At 40.8% G+C, this 16,272-nt stretch overlaps 1 pseudogene; it reads left to right on the forward strand.

The window, feature by feature from the left end:
• Positions 1–1,519: 1,519 nt before the first annotated feature.
• The window catches only part of LOC144241582 (NADH dehydrogenase [ubiquinone] 1 alpha subcomplex subunit 5-like), a 16,321-nt pseudogene continuing 1,568 nt past the window's right edge, over positions 1,520–16,272 (forward strand).

A 16,272-nucleotide genomic window follows, 5' to 3' on the forward strand; every position in this document is an offset into this window, starting at 1 on the left:
AATGAATAAAAACTCAGGTCTACCTCCAACCACTTCCTTGGACTAATCCAAAGAATTAGAGCAGGTACTATTTTGTGACTTAAACAATGCCCAGTGTCTTCCCAGGTAACTTCATGCTGGTTGCAGACACACAGTGTGCTCTTCACTGATATTAACTATGGTCTTTTGACTGCACGTAATCCTTATTTACCATAGTATTAATTTTAGGCATTTGATATCATCAGGTTTTTAACTTGTTTTTCTAATGGAGGCAGCCATTATTTTTAAACCCCCATGGGGAAAAGCTACTAAAGACTTCCATCTGTCTGCAAGCACCAACAAAGAATTTCAGAGCTTCAACTTATGACCGATAGGCCTGCTGAATGAGTATGTTTGTCCAGCTGTATGACATCCTGATGCTCTGACATGCACAACAGCCCCTAGACTTGCTACAGGATATTTAACAGATTAAATAATATCACTCGTATCAGGGCCCTGAAGAAACTCTGATTGAGTAGAAAAAGGATCGCTTTGCAAAAGGAAAATCACTTTTATTGGGAAGTAAATACATTTCAAGTTTCAAATGCCACTGTTATCACAATAAGCAAAGAGTTCTGTCTATGAACACGTTTGATGGCTCTGCTTGGGAATAGCAAGAACTTTGCTGCAGAAGTGAAAACTAAGAAGAAAGGAAACAACCAACATTCAACTTTCCTTCTCCTACCCTAATCATCTCTTATAACTCCCTGAGTCTGAGTGGGGAGCAGGTCACGGCGTGTGGAGGTTACACCGTGTTTGTGCAAATGAAGAAAAGGTAGACACATCTCCAATGGGCAAAAGACCAACCAAGAGAATTTGACCTCCTCTATGTTAAGATAATGACCACTCGGTTTGCTGAGCGTGGGCACAGGGATGCAACTCAAGGGGAGAAACGGGCAGACCTTATGGATAAGGTATAAAACTAAATCAAATGAAATTTTATATTAACTAAGTGGCTAAATTCTGCCTGAGCAGAATTATGAAAAATTTCCCATTGTGGATGAATGTAACACAAGTAATAATAAAATAACACAATAAATCTGGACCAACATCTTTAGGTTAAAAAGCTGGTGGATAAATAAGAGCCTTGAGAATCCACATATAATGTGATAACTTTGTCTATAGTCCAACAGTCCCCCGGCAGTCACCCCAAGTCACCAAGGCTGGTATCTGTGAAGAGAACGGTGGCCACATGCAGAATTCCAGACTACCTACCGAAGGCAGAAATGAAAACTACAGGCTTATCCCATGTCAGGCAGCGTTGCTGGGAGGAGAATTTATGTCGTAAAGAATCCCCAGGGCTCCCAGATTTATATCCTTATAGTTCAGTTAAGAGGTGACTGCAACAACCAGGCATCTGAACTTGGAGAGCAGTGAAAATGAATTAGAAATGATGAATGGATCCAAGGGACACTGAGGAAAAAGAAGTGAGGAGACGGGGGAACTGTCTGGAGAAGTCATGAAGAATTCTACAGCCTGAACCTCTCTAAGGTGTGGTGGAATGCAGAGAGACAACTTGGAGAAAGACCTATGGCTTGTGTTCAGGCACCCTGAACTTCAGGTGTTGGCAGGACATTCAAGGGAAGATGTCCAGCAGACAGTCAGAAATACATTATTGGCACACAAGCGGGAAGTCGATGTTGAAGTTATCTGGGGGAGTCTTCCAAACAAAAGCGGCCAGAGGTAAACTCTTAGAAAATGACTACATTTAGGCAGTAGGCTGTATATCTTAAAGAACCTTGGACTTCCCTTATGCTGAGAACAAGTTTACTTGTTTTAAAATCACAAAGCGTAGGGGATACTTGGACATGTTTATGGACCGAGGGGAAAGAGCCTGAAGGGAGAGAGTGTGGAACCCTAAGAGAGATCTGACTAGCCCTGTGGGAATGGACGTCTCCTCAGGATAACAGTGAGACTCCAGGTGGAAAAGGAGAGCCTGATCTCACATTTGATGAATGTGAGGAAGTGAGCTAGGAGTCAGAGGGTGACATGAAGAGGAACTCTGCAGGATGGTACATATGTCAAGTGAGAATACACACACTACTAGAAGCCAAGTAGGCAGGAATGGCAGTTGGGAGTGGATCAAACATCAAAAGGAGGGCAGACCCCCCACACCGCCATCACAGAGTTACCAGGGAAGCAGTGCAAGGAGAGGTGGGTTTCAGACAAAATTAAAAAGGGAGGAAGGAGAAGTCCACAAAAAGATAAGAATGCCAAAAAACTCTGTTCACTGTGGAATACACTGATCCATTCACAACTAATGTATTTAGCAAGTGTTATAGACAAGGTAATGCCCTGAGGCAATAATGGTGAGCAAAACTGGATTGGATCGCTGCCCTCAGGAGGCCTACAGTCTTATGAGAGGGGCTGACATTATTCAAGTGACCATCATTCCAATACAGAAACATGGCACGCAGTGACAGCCCGGGGCACGTGGGTGGCCAGAGGCGCTCAGACTAGTTCTTGGGATAAGCATGGCATGAAATACTCTCCCAGTTCTGTGTTAAAATTCAGGGCAAGGCAGGGGTTATCGAGATTCAGTCTAGTTTCATAACATTGCTTAAAAGGTAGAAATACCCTGTCCAAATTGGGCAGGAGACCATTTAAAAGCCACTGAAAAGCAAAGGATTAACATTCCTTAGTTTGTACACCTAATTCTCTAGAGACAGAGGGAGAGGGAAAGGGATGGGGGGCGGGGAGGGGAGAGAATTCCATTGGTTGTTTTTTTTAAAAAATAATCTTATAGTAATGATGCCTTTAGGGCTGATTTTAATTTTTTCTCTCATATAGTCACTAAGGATCTCCCACTTACAAGATGTTCTATTTTGGTTTCTTTCTCTAAAACGACATGTGTGTCAAGCAAGCGTTCTAGAGAGCGAATTATTCCAGCAGGACTTGGGTATGACACCATGCAGAAAGCCTCTGAATCCAATTAGGACACCATCAAGCCAACCAGCTGATGCCAAAATTCTTTTCTGATATACTTTATATTAAGATTTTCAATGCTGGCCTGAAGGAATGTTCAATGTGCACTAGAATGATGAAAGAAAAAAACCAAACCCATGACCGAACTTCAGAAGTAGCTGGTTGCAATTCATCAACTTTTCCAGAAGCCATAAAAATAACTTTTAATTGTTATTGTTCTTAAGTGAGTAGGAAAAAAAAAAAAAAAGAAAGATGGTATCTTCGAGGAACAAGTATATGTAGAAAAAGTAATGGTGCTCCCTACTAGATCATGAGTTCCATGAGGGCAGACACCAAAAGAATTTTATTCTTGGCGGTACCCCCACCCTGTACCCAGGCCACTGAAGGCACTTACTAAATATTTACAAAATGAATAACTAAATCGTGGACAAATGTTTGGCAATAGCGTACAAGGCCTGGCCTAACTAGGCTATGATTTATTTTAGCAGGTCTTTAGATTTTTCACACAGAGGAAATTGTTTCCAACAGTGCCTTCCTGTAGAACTCCAAATATTTTGAAAGATAACATAACAAACACTAAAGTTTGAAATTGAGAAAATATCAAAGCCAGCAGGAAGGATGATTAACACTCATAGGAATGGTACAGACATTGTCGACAAATTTTTCAGGTGAACAAAGCCTTACTTGCTGCTTACTGTGTAATTTTTAAAAGACAATCCATCAAAGACAAACAACTGGAAAAAAAACAGCTGGAATAATTTATGTGTGAAAGAGTCTTTTAAGAATTTTGTACTTTTAGAGGGCAGTGAGTAGCGCAACTTAATGTTTTCATGAGCTACCCCTCCACACACCCCACACTGACATTTCCTTCTTTCTTCTCTCTAAACATGTTAGGCAATTCAGACTTTTCTTCAGCCTTAATTTTCTTTCTCCTAACTGGGAGAGTCAGAAAGGCAATTTAGACTCACGGCAAAGAAACTGGAAAGGCACATTATCCCACTAAACTGAAACTAAATCCAAATTCCATTTGTTTTTCCATTCTTTTCAGGCATTACACGTGAGAATTTGAATCTCTTAGAAAATACGAAACCACACAGAAAACTCTAAAAACATTTTAAACCGGAGATCAAATTCTGTCAAAATATAACACTGTGGATGTCTAGCTCTGTATTGATACTTTAGCGGTTTGATTCACCAATGACATCAGAAACTTAGAGCTACAAAGCCCTTCACACAGCAGCCCTGTGTTGTGGTGGCAGAGACCTGACTATACACCGTAACGTGCTCAATTACTAGGAATCATTCTTTAAGACTGGCGACCAGCAGCAAAGTTTTGTTCCACCCTAAATAGAAAATACCACCTCTCCCATCTCACCTTTCAACTGAGAATCAAATATCTCCTGTTATACCAGTATCTTGAGAGGAACAAACACAAATGCAAGAATGGCTGACTCTTAGCGTGCTCTGTATTAAAACTCCCAGAGAAGTAAGAAAATGTTTTCTTTTGTTTTAGTCTTTAGCTTATTTGGCACCCTGGTGACACCTAGTATATGTTAAAAGAGAGAGAGAAAAAGAGGATGGAAGGAAGAGGAAGAAAGGAAGGAATGAAGAAGGAAGGAGAAAGAAAAAAGAAAAGAGAATAGAAGAGAAGAGAAGAAAAGGAAGAAGAAAGGAAGGAAGGAAGGAAGGAAGAAAGAGGAAAGGGAGAGAAAGAAAATCATTTTAAGTATGAACATAGACCTATAAGTACCACTGAGAGAAAACATGGGCCTTGGGGTCAGAAAGACTTGAATTTAATAATCTGTTCTTCCATCTCCTAGCTGGTAATCTTGGGCAAGTCATTCAACCTCTCAGAGTCTCTTCCTCATCCACAGAATGGGACGATACAGTTTACCATCTGGGTTCTTGCCAGGGTTAACAGAAATGATACCCGCAAAGAGTCATACTGAGTCACCAATATTTAAGAAAGGTGAATGTCTTCCACTGCTTTTTTTCCCCTACTCCTACACGAGCAAGTGAAAGGGGGGCTGTTAAAAGGTTTTGAGGGGAATAAATCATAGAAAGTGGATTATGTGCTATTTGGAGCAACTGGGAGACTGAAATGTCTTTGAAAGCTATTTTCCGGGTCTTCCAGGGGCTCTAGAAAAACAAAAACACCCTGTACAAAATGGACTCCTGCACAGAGCCACCTGTGTTCTCCACTCTGTATTCTCCACTAATCTCAGGACAATTGGTGAGAGCTGCAGAGAACCAGCAAGCACTCGCACTCAAGGGAAACCGCACAGCAGAAGAGTGGGGGGGTGGGGAGGGCGGATGGAGGAGGGTAAACAAGCAAGAAGGTTGACATCACCTACAAGAATGGGAGAGAATAGCTAGAACTGGATTTGGCTCTATTTCCCACCAGCTGGGAAGTTGCAGTTTATTTTTACACTTGTACCTGCAAAAAAATTAAAAAGTAAAGTAAAAAAACCAAAAAAACCAAAAAACCTATTTTATTCAAAAGACCTGTTGTTCAACTTGGTGAATCCTTATGAACTGTGTTGAAAATTCAGTTATTGAACTGTCGGCATCTAGTTGAGCTACATGTTGTTGTTGCCCTTAGTTGTTGTTGTTGTTTTTTGTTTTGTTCTCTTTTTTTTCAGCCTGCGCTATTTAAGTGTTGCTATAGCGGCCAAATATAGGAAGTTGCGTTTTAGTCCGGTTTCCAAATATGCCCAATGTCAAAATCTGAGGAGAAAAAAAGTCCCGTCCCATGATTCTGTTAAGCTCAAATTCCTTAGTGTTAAGAGCACCTTTAAATTCAACATATGAGTTGAAGGGTCCTTCAGGACTCGTATTTACTGAGAATCATCATCTACTGGTCTGGCTAAGAAATTATTATCAAGGGGACCTCTGCTTATTCTACACCATCCCCTTTTTGAGATCTAACAGGAACTTTGTGCTCTTTCTTTTTGCCCCTGGGACTAGAAAACCAGCAATAAAAATAATGTAAGCCTAGCACTACACCACCATAAGTCAGTATTCATTAAATCCTTATCAGTTATTTCCATTGAGTATAGTAAGATTCCATCTTTAGATCTTAGGATATGGAGGTTTGAATCTGATCAAGCCAGGCTTGAATCCCACTGAAATGCTCTCACTTGGAAGAACACCATTATTCTGTGACTTGTAACCATCCTTAGAATGAGTGTTTGCCCTATTCTAATCTGCTTAATACCTTAAAAAACCAAAGTATCAGGATCACAACGGGTGTGGAGCTTAACTGAAAATTCCTGCACATCCAACTCCTACTCTGTCACCATTTAGATTCAGATCAGGGCCCAAAAGATTACTGGATCTGGCATGCAGCTTCTCAGGAATGCCTCATATCTCAGCCATCTCAAGGTCTAACTTACTTTTAGGAAACTCCTGGTCCAAAAGATGCCAAAAAATTAAATACAGTAATCTCTTAGGTGACGGGAGAGTTTTAAACTCTTTCAAGGGAGGATCTGGGTTTGCTGGATTCCAAAGCATCCGTCTTACTTGCGTGTTTACATGGCTCAAGGGGCCTGTTCCACGTAAATTAAAAAACTTTTGGACCTCAAGGAAGTGGGTGTGTTTTTGAAGCACTATCTTCATGTCTTGTGACAAGATGAACAAGTCCACCCAATCGGTCCATCCCAGTAAAGACTTTCCTATGAAATTTAGCAAGAGATAGGAAGATATTATCGAAAGCCGGCTAGGTGCTGTGCAATGTGCATGGGACATAATATAAATGTGTTTAGTCACATGTGAATCATCTTTGAATTACCAACCTGATTCAATGGGGCTGCTGCATTTTCTGGCAAGACCATTCTTGTTCTGGCTTTAGTTTGACAGGTGTTTTAACACTATCTTTCTTTAGCAGCCCTATTCATTTTATTTCTTATTTTAGCAGCTTTTTGTGAAGAAACATGTCGCTCTGCTGGATATCAAACACATCTAAGATAATAAAAGCATACAGAGTAAGAAAAAAATCAAACACAGAAAAGAGGAATATATATAAGTAGTGACATTTGGGAATAAAGCATTTCTCTAAATAGTGTGCCTCACATTCAGGGATCTCAAAGAAGATTATAAAACCTAGTCAGGTGGTACTTATATAGTTGCAGACCACAATGGATTAGCATCTTCATAAGCATTTTTTTTCTTAGCATTACTCAATCAATTTGATGCTCCACTCACAATGTAATTATTTCTTACACAAGTATAGCAGAAACACAGTGTTCACATACACTACTTTCTAATTTTATCACATACGCTCTTTACGTTCCACGCCTCATCTCTTGAGTGGCACTGCCTAGTGACATTGGTTGGGTCCCATTGCCAAAAAACACCTTCGATGCATCCTTTTACTCAGGTCATATCTTAACTGAATATGTGGCATTGTTGAAGATGAGCAGGAAAGAAGCTACACTCTGTTAGGAAGCGGAATTGAAGAAACCAGGAAAAAGGCAATGGATCCAATGTGTTTATGGGCCGTTGTGAATGGATCTCAGTTTGTAAAACTGTTTGAAGGATAATTGTTATGGCTGAATTTTGTCCCCCCCCAAATTCATATGTTGAAGTATTAATTGTAAGAACGTCAGAATGTGACTGTATTTGGATAGTAGGTCTTTAAAAGGGTATTTAAGGTAAAATGAGGTCATATGTGGGAGCCCTAATCCAATTACTGGTGTCCTTGTAAGATCATAAAGACTGGATACATGTGTGGGTTCACAGACCATATGGGGATCTTGGGGGAAAGTGTGGCAAGGAGAGCGACCTTAGAAGAATCCAAACCTTGATCTTGGACTTCTAAGTGTTAAGTAGTAAGTTCTTAGACCCCAAAACTGTGAGAAAACGAAAGTCTGTTGTTTAAGCCAACCCTATCTGTAGTAATTTGTTATGGTAGCCATAGCAAAATAAATACAGACTTCTTCTCTTATCTGTTAAGCTGTCTATTCATACACTGAAGGTAGAATGAAAATGTCACACAGCTTCCCACCTCATCTCTACCCCACCCTACCTAACAGAGGAGAAAAGAAAAGTTCTTTCAAGGCTTCTGCTAGGATCGCTTTACAATGACGTTACGAATTAAAACACCATTATTTGGGGGCGCCTGGGTGGCTCAGTCGGTTGAGCGTCCGACTTTGGCTCAGATCATGATCTCACGGTTCGTGGGTTCAGGCCCCGCGTCGGTCTCTGTGCTGACAGCTAGCTCTGAGCCTGGAGCCTGTTTCAGAGTCTGTATCTCCCTCTCTCTCTGACCCTCCCCTGCTCACGCTGTCTCTCTCTCTCTCTCTCAGAAATAAATTAAAAAATTGAAAAACAACCCCATCATTTGAAAAATGAGGTGTCCATGTGTTGTGACATTCCATGTCCTGACGACTAAAGGGGGTTCGGGTTTTTTTTCAAGTCTACAGTTCTAGATCCTTCTTAAAAACCTCCAGTTTGATTTTATTCTTTTCATGTTTTCTTTAACAAACTGGCAGCCAAGTACTTTCCAAGCGACAGAACACTAGTTGCGCACATATGTATATAATTCCATTTTAGTAGACTTGAGGAAAATGAAACACTGCTCTGTTAGGCACACAGGAACATTCAACATGAGCTCAGTTAACTCGTTCTGGCTTAGTCCAAGTTTCCATCCTCAGCTGGCTCCTCAAACCTGGCAGGCCAGCACAAGTTCACTTCACAGATGTAGAAGAAATTTTGAAGAACACAGAATCCCTTTAAATAGATGAAATCGGCAATTGCAATCCTGAATCATTCTGTCAGGCTGCCCTCCTCAGCCCTGTGGGCTACCCGGCTGTGGTCAGAAACATTTTTATTCTGGAAGGAAGGTCCAAGGAGGCAATGCTCAGCGGGCCCTCCTCAGAACACCTTGGGCAAACAACAGTGGCCTTTCCTGGGGCAGGCTCAGAAACCCTTTAGAAAAAGCTTTTAAGAGACCCCCAATTAAACCTAGATTTTACTTCACACTGGGCAACGTACTGCAAAATAGGCACGTCACTGAAAGCAAAGACCCCGGAAGTGCAAACAGGCAAAAATAAAGAGCCAAACGTTTCCAAAAGGAGCATATGAAAAGAATTTTTAAACAAGTGATTGCTTCCTTTTGAAGTTTTCAGGATTTGCTGCCCACATTTCTAAAAGAGAAAAGGGCTCGGCCTCCTTTTTTGAAAATGTATTTGTCTAAAAGCTTTTTTACAGGCCCTCCCACGATTAAACACCTGTTCTAATCCAGCCCCTGCTCTGTCGCTTTGCTTCCTCCTTAATTAGCACACAGCCACCTCCGATGAAGTTGACAGGGGTCTTCCTAAAAAGGCAACTGACTCAAAACTCTGTGTCCTTTCCTTAAACGGTGATTGTCATTCTGCAGATAGCTTCTTTCCCTTCGCATGTTAACTGCATTTACCTCAAACCCAACTCTTGTGGGAAATGAACTATTTTGCAGTCTGTAATATTAGCAAAATGTATGTTGGAGCAAAAAAACTTCTGGCAATGCCATTTTACCAAAATTGTCCTTGACAATGGGAAGACTTGCTTAGGAACAGGACATATTAATAGCCAAATTCATCAAGGCACTGGATACAGAGCATCAGTGTTTTTGAACTGGACATTTTGTAACTTCTCGCTCAGGTCAAGAGAAGTCACACATTGTTAATGAAGGGAAATTCTCATGTGAAGCCGCTTTTTAAAACACTGCTAACCTCTAGAGGATGCTTCTCACATTAAGAACTTTCTGGAATGTTTGCTGAAAATTCAGATTCTGAGGCCCCTCTCCAAAAGATGGATTTTGCTGTTCTAGAATATGTGGCCCAGAAGAGGAATATTTTTCACAAGCATACTAAGTGATTCTCGCAATCAGGCAAGTCTGTGAAACACCATTATTATCACAGTAAACATATTTTTAAATTAGTCCATTCAGCTATAAAACATTAAACTTTCATAAAATATATTTTTTAGACTGTAATAACACGAGCAGGTCAAAGTTGAGTTCTCGTGTGACAATTTTTCAAGAAAGTCTCTTGAAATTAATTAAAAGCTATCTGCTGAAGAGAAAAAATTAATCTACATAAATCTACATAAAGAGAAAATGTTAATTGTGATTAATTGTAAGTGACAGTGGATAGTTTTACATATTTTTCAGCAAGTTTGCTTTGCTGCCTCATGACCCAGTCAAGCTATCCTCCAAGTAGAAAGACAAAATAAAAATATAAAAATATAAAAATTCTTCTTATAGGAAGTCTCAAAAAAAAAACATGCCCCATGAGCTTTTCCCAAGAAGCTACCTGGGAGCTCTCTCTACATAAGGAAATAGACCCGGAAAAAAATAAGACATTGATCTAGCAATCCGAATGTCCAACACAAGAGGTAAGTGATAAGCCTCCCAGGATGATATGAAGAGAGATCTAGGGAAATAGGCAGCAGGCGTAAAGGAAACCCAGTGCAATTTGGCCACAGTTCTTCAAGATGAACTTGACAGAATAACAAAAGTGTTTGAACATACTGAGAAGAGATTTACGTAACTGGGGAAAATTTGGGGATGAGTATGCGGGGCCCTTAGCAAGCAAACAAAAATACCAGTAAGGAAAGCAAATGCCATTCAGGAAAGAAAAAGTAATCATGGTTTACCACAGGCTTTTCATTCACTCTCATCAACTTTTGACATCGTTACACGGAATACTGTTCTAATCAAAAGTCCAGTGGGAGAATGCTGGGAAGCTGAGAACAGGATTATGGGAAATGCGTGATGGGGGGTGGGGGGGGACAGGGGTCAGAGAAAGTGTGGAATACAAAGCCTCATCTTCAATTTCCAAACTGTGAGTCCACTAACAATGTGTCAAACTGAACAATAGGTAATTAACAATGTAAGCATGCTATTTAGAGACTGGAGGTAAATACAAAGAATGGGTTTAAACAACTGTACATTTCTTGGACGCTACTGAACCTTCCACTCCGTTCCTATCACTCTACTAATATCCGAATTGGCCAAAAAGGGCTGTTCATTGACTCAACAGTTGTGTCAGGCACATACCTCAGAATAAGAAGGCAGATTAGGAAACAAGATAAGGTGCCTTCGCTTCTGGGGCTTAGGTTCTAGCGAAGGGAGGTACTGACAAAGACACATGTAAAGAAACAGAACAGGGGCGCCTGGGTGGCGCAGCTGGCTAAGCATCCTGACTCTTGCTTTCGGCTCAGGTCAGAACAGTTCCTGAGATCCAGCCCTGCGTCGGGCTCCCCGCTGAAAAGCTTAGAGCCTGCTCAGGACCCTCTCTCTCTGCCCCTCTCCTCCACCTGGGCTTGCACACAAGGCACACTTTCTCTCTCAAAATAAACAATACTCTTAAAAATATATATATTTAAAGAAAAAAGCAGGATTATCTGAGGGACCAGAGCAATGAAGGAGAAAGGCCTGTGGCTTGAGGAGCGGGGCAGGCTCCTCTCAAGAGGGCTGGACAAGGAAGGTCTCCATGAAGTTGGAGACTGAAGAAGTCAGCTTTGGAAGGAGCTAGTGGAGTGTCCCTTACATCCAGGACCTAGAGGGAGCAGCAACTTCCAAGGTCACAGGTAAGAGCAGGCCAGCCCTGTCTGATGACTGGAAATGGGGGGAAGGCTCTGACATGGGGGAGGGACCAAGGATCAGGGAGAATCCTGTGTGGCCTTGTGGGCCCGGTAAGCAATCTGGATTCCATTCTAAGGGCAATGGGAAGACACAGGAAGGCAGTGAGTAAGGAAGAGACGTGATTTATGTTTTAAAACGTTACTTCAGCTGCTGTGTGGTACATGAACTGCAGAAGGCCAAGAACAGAAGCAGGAGACGAGCTCCAATTCACTACGGTTGTGCAATGAGTGTGGGCAGGGCCTGGATGGTGGCAGTAGAGACAGAAGTGGGTGGGCTAGAGAGGTACTTTGAAAGCAAAATGTATAGGACACGTGGATGGTTCGGTCAGGAGGGGAAGGGAAAACTCAAGGAGGCTTCCTCCACTTCAGCTAGAAGGAGTGAGTGGTTGGAGGTAGAAAGTGCAGGGAAGAAGGGGTTGGGAGGGTAAACCCAAGCCTTCGGTTTAGACCTTTTACGTGAAGGATGCCCATTAAAGACCCAAGCCAACCTGCCCAATAGGCACTGGCGTAGCCGAGCCTGGAGAACAAGGTGACCGCAGGGTTGCAGATACAGACGGGGGCACCGCCCCACTCCCACTTCTCTAGCCACCCCCCCAGGTCGGGCGTTCATGTCACCTTGCTGGATTATCTGATCTCTAGGGCCTGCCAAGGTCTCCCCCGAGGAAATCCGTACAGCAGACAAGGCAGGCAGATTCACCCCCTGGGGCAAAGCTCTAATCATTTCTCATCTGATGAAAAAAACCTTCAGTGCTTCTCCACCACCTGTGTTCTTCCAGAGTCAGAATTATTGTCCCCTTTCTATACTTTCTGGCCTCCCTCATTGGTCCCCAGGGGTCCCTTCCCTCCTACCTTCCCTTCTGCCTGTCTCCACTAAGTGGATGCGCCTTCTAGCACAGACCCTTATGGGCAGGGTCTATTATGATTTCCCTCTGAATCTTCCCCCATGGCCCAGCACAGAGCCTTCCGTGTAATTACTTCACTTTTTTTAACTTTTAAAAAATGTTTATTTGTTCATTTTGAGAGAGAGAGAGAGAGCACGCATGTGAGCATAAGTGGGGGAGGGACAGAGAGAGAGAAAGAATCGCAAACAGGCTCCATGCTCTCAGCACAAAGCCCCTATGCGAGGGCTTGAACTTGCAAACAGTGAGATCATGACTTGAGCTGAAATCAAGAGTCACATGCTTAACTGACTGAGCCACCCAGGTGCACCAGTAACACCTTACAAAATGAGACAATTTGCAGGCATGTAGCCGCCAAGCACATACCAGCACAGGTTTCCAAGTTATTCTTAAGCAAAACACCACTTCAGTCCCTCCTTTGTCAACCAAAATTCGCTTAGTGTTAATGGCTGGAATGTTATACTTGCCAGGTTTATATGAATAAAAACATCCAGCCCCTTGAAACAAAAATAAATGGAGGACTAGTAAGCAAATATAAACGATAACAGAGCAAACTTTTAAAAGTAATGTTATTTGCCCATTCCCTTCTGGGGAACAAAAACTGTTGTTTTTGGTTTGGGTTCCCCTGCTTCAGATAGCAGTGGGATACAGCGTGGACCAGAAGTGTTTATTTGCTTAAGACTATTTCTACCTCAGAGAACTTTTACGTCAGTTGAGTCCCCTTACTCCCAAGAATAGGCAGTTAGCCTATAACACTGAAATCCCTCAAGACCAGAAAACGTGTTGGAACTTCTCCTTTATTCAAGTTAAAGAGGCTTAATTAGACCCAGAGCCCTTATCTCCTTCCCTCCTGCATTAAATAGGCAAAAGGTGAAGTCTGACTTCCTCACCGATTGTTATCCTTAGACTCCTGAAGGTAAAATACATCTACACTAAAAATATTTGGGATATTACTCACTGACCAGACCTGGTGAGCTGTGGACCAATGAGAAATAAATGAAATTCAAATGTTTGTTCATTTTCCTTCTCTCTATGTGAGTGACATGTGCACTATGATCAAACAGACTAAGAAGAAACCCCAAGAGAAGATGGCTATAAGGACCTATATTTTTGTTTTCATCATGGAATTCGCAAGAAAAAAAAAGTGGCTGAAAAACAGCCAATGAACTTAAAACTGAGTCTGATTTCATGACAACTAGAAAAAAAGCCAGTATGATTGCAGGTCAGCTCATGGCTTTAATTCCAGTGGAGGTCCAGGCAGACTCTGGATTGGAAGCCCGGGCCACTGTCATGTCCAAAGCAGATGACAATGGAGGCTATCACACTACGACTTCACAAATGAATTTCCTCTCCTCTGTATAATTTTTCTTCATGCACATATTTTAATAATAGAACCATTATTTTAAACCTGCCTTTTTTTTTTAAATTTTTAAATGTTTTTATTTATTTCTAGGAGAGAGAGAGAGAGACAGCGTGAGCAGGGGAGGGTCAGAGAGAGAGGGAGTCACAGACTGAAACAGGCTCCAGGCTCTGAGCTGGCAGTCAGCACAGAGCCCGATGCGGGGCTCGAACCCACGAACCGCGAGATCATGACCTAAGCGAAAGTCGGACGCTCAACCGACTAAGCCACCCAGGCGCCCCTAAACCTGCCTTTTAAAAGTATTATGTTATTTATTATATAAATCACTTTTCAAAATTATGTTTTACACCATTTTTAAGTAGCTTATTCTATCATTTGACTGTGTCCCACATAACTGAAAAAATTTCTTGGTTTTCAACAGCTATTTCCAATTTTTGACTTTCATAAACATTACCCCAGTGAGCAAGAAATTACTTCATTTACAATATGCTTCTAAACGTAGAACTGTTGGGCCTGGGTGTATGAACATTTTAAGGTTTTTTAATATATATCATCAAGCTGCCCTTCTGATAATGTTGTACCCATTTAAACTATCACAAGACAATTATCTGAGAATCATTCTAATCCTTGCTCAATGGATGGATGATCGATAGCATCTTTTTTCTTTTCATTAAATTGCTAATACTATTTCACATACCAATTGGTGACTTATGTCACTTCTTTGGTTAAGTAACGTGGGCAAGGTAACTCTTGAGCTTTAATTTTCCTCATCTGTAAAATGAGGATTATTAATAAACTGGATGTTGTGAGGAGATCAGACAGTTAATTTTTTGATAGTTCCTACAGTGAGTTTAGTGAGTTCATAATTATAGTCATCAGATACTTTGAAAAAGGGCTTTACTTGTTCTTTTCTTGTTTTTCTATTTGAGAATTTACCTTTTTCTTATCAACTTATTTTTCTTACCTATTTTTAAGGGTCTTAGTACATAAAGATATTAGTCATTGTTTTCAATATACTAAATGCAAACATTTTGTCAACTTTATTTCCTTTTTCAGTTTTCTGCTGATGGGGCTTTTTGCTATGCATAAGTTTTAAAATATCATTAAATCATTCACTTTAAATCAAAATAAGTTACAGAGATCCAATACTCAAATACAAGAAAGATAGCAAAGTGTGTATCTTTAACTCTAGTTTCTAAGAAAGGATTGATAAATTTGACCAAGTAAAAACAAGAGTTTTTATATGAAAAAATTAAACAAATTTAAGAGGTAAGATACACAGAAAAATATGAAAAGCACAAGGCTAATCTCCTTAACACAAAAACCTATAAGAAAAAGAGATACAAATGCCCCACTTCATTCATAATCAAAGTGAGAGATCCCTTTGGATCTTTGAAATGGATTGAAATGGATTTTTTCAAATTAATTATGCATAACATTGTAGTCATGTAGAGTTGTGCAGCATGTTCACTGCACAAGGACATCTAGGCAAGGGAGTATGCTGGGGCTCCATTCCTGCTAATGTTCCACTTGCTAAATCATGTGCCTGCAGGGCTGCCTCAAACAGAAGGAGTGACTTCAGTTTCTCACAAAGCACTATATGGTCTAAGAGAAAGCCTGATATGCATGCGGTGTTGGTGAGAGTTCAGAAAAAGGAATCTCACATACTAAGCAGATATATTGATACAGCCTCTTGGAGAGTAGTTTGGCAAAATCTACTAAAATAAAATATACAAATCTTTTGACACTACAATTCCACTGCTAAAATTTACTCGTACATGTATAGTTCAAGATGTTCAGATAAAGATGTTCATTTCAGCATTTTTCATAATAGCACATACATAAAAGAACCCTAAAACAATCTAAAAATATGAACGTATAATATAAAAACATAAGTTCTTTTAAAAATTATGATACACCTACATATTATAAAATTACTTGTTTATAAGATAAAAGAGATTTGGTGCCTACTTGGCTCAGGTCACAATCTCACATTTTGTAAATTCATGTCCCATACTGGGTGAGCTTAAGCCCGGCTTTGGTGAGCCCCATTCTCTCTCATTCTCTCTCTCTCTCTGTCTCTCTCTTAAAAAAAAAAAAAATAGATTAGGGGCGCCTGGATGGCTCAGTTGGCTAAGCATCTGACTTCACCTCAGGTCATGATCTCACTGTCCGTGGGTTCAAGCCTCACATTGGGCTCTGTGCTGCCAGCTTAGAGCCTGGAGCCTGCTTCAGATTCTGTGTCTCCCTCTCTCTCTGCCCCTCCCCTGCTTGCTCTCTGTCTCTGTCTCTCAAAATAAAAAAATAAAGCCATAAAAAAAATAGATTGAAGAGATTAATATGGAAATATTTTGAAGTTACATTACATGAAAAGCTCAAACTCTAGAGCAGTAAATGTAACAGGTCTTGCTTGTATTTTGATAAAGATAGATATTTGAGAGAAAA

Source organism: Crocuta crocuta, unplaced genomic scaffold (genome assembly GCF_008692635.1).
Source record: "Crocuta crocuta isolate KB4526 unplaced genomic scaffold, BGI_CrCroc_1.0 scaffold25, whole genome shotgun sequence".
Classification (NCBI taxonomy): Eukaryota; Metazoa; Chordata; class Mammalia; order Carnivora; family Hyaenidae; genus Crocuta; species Crocuta crocuta.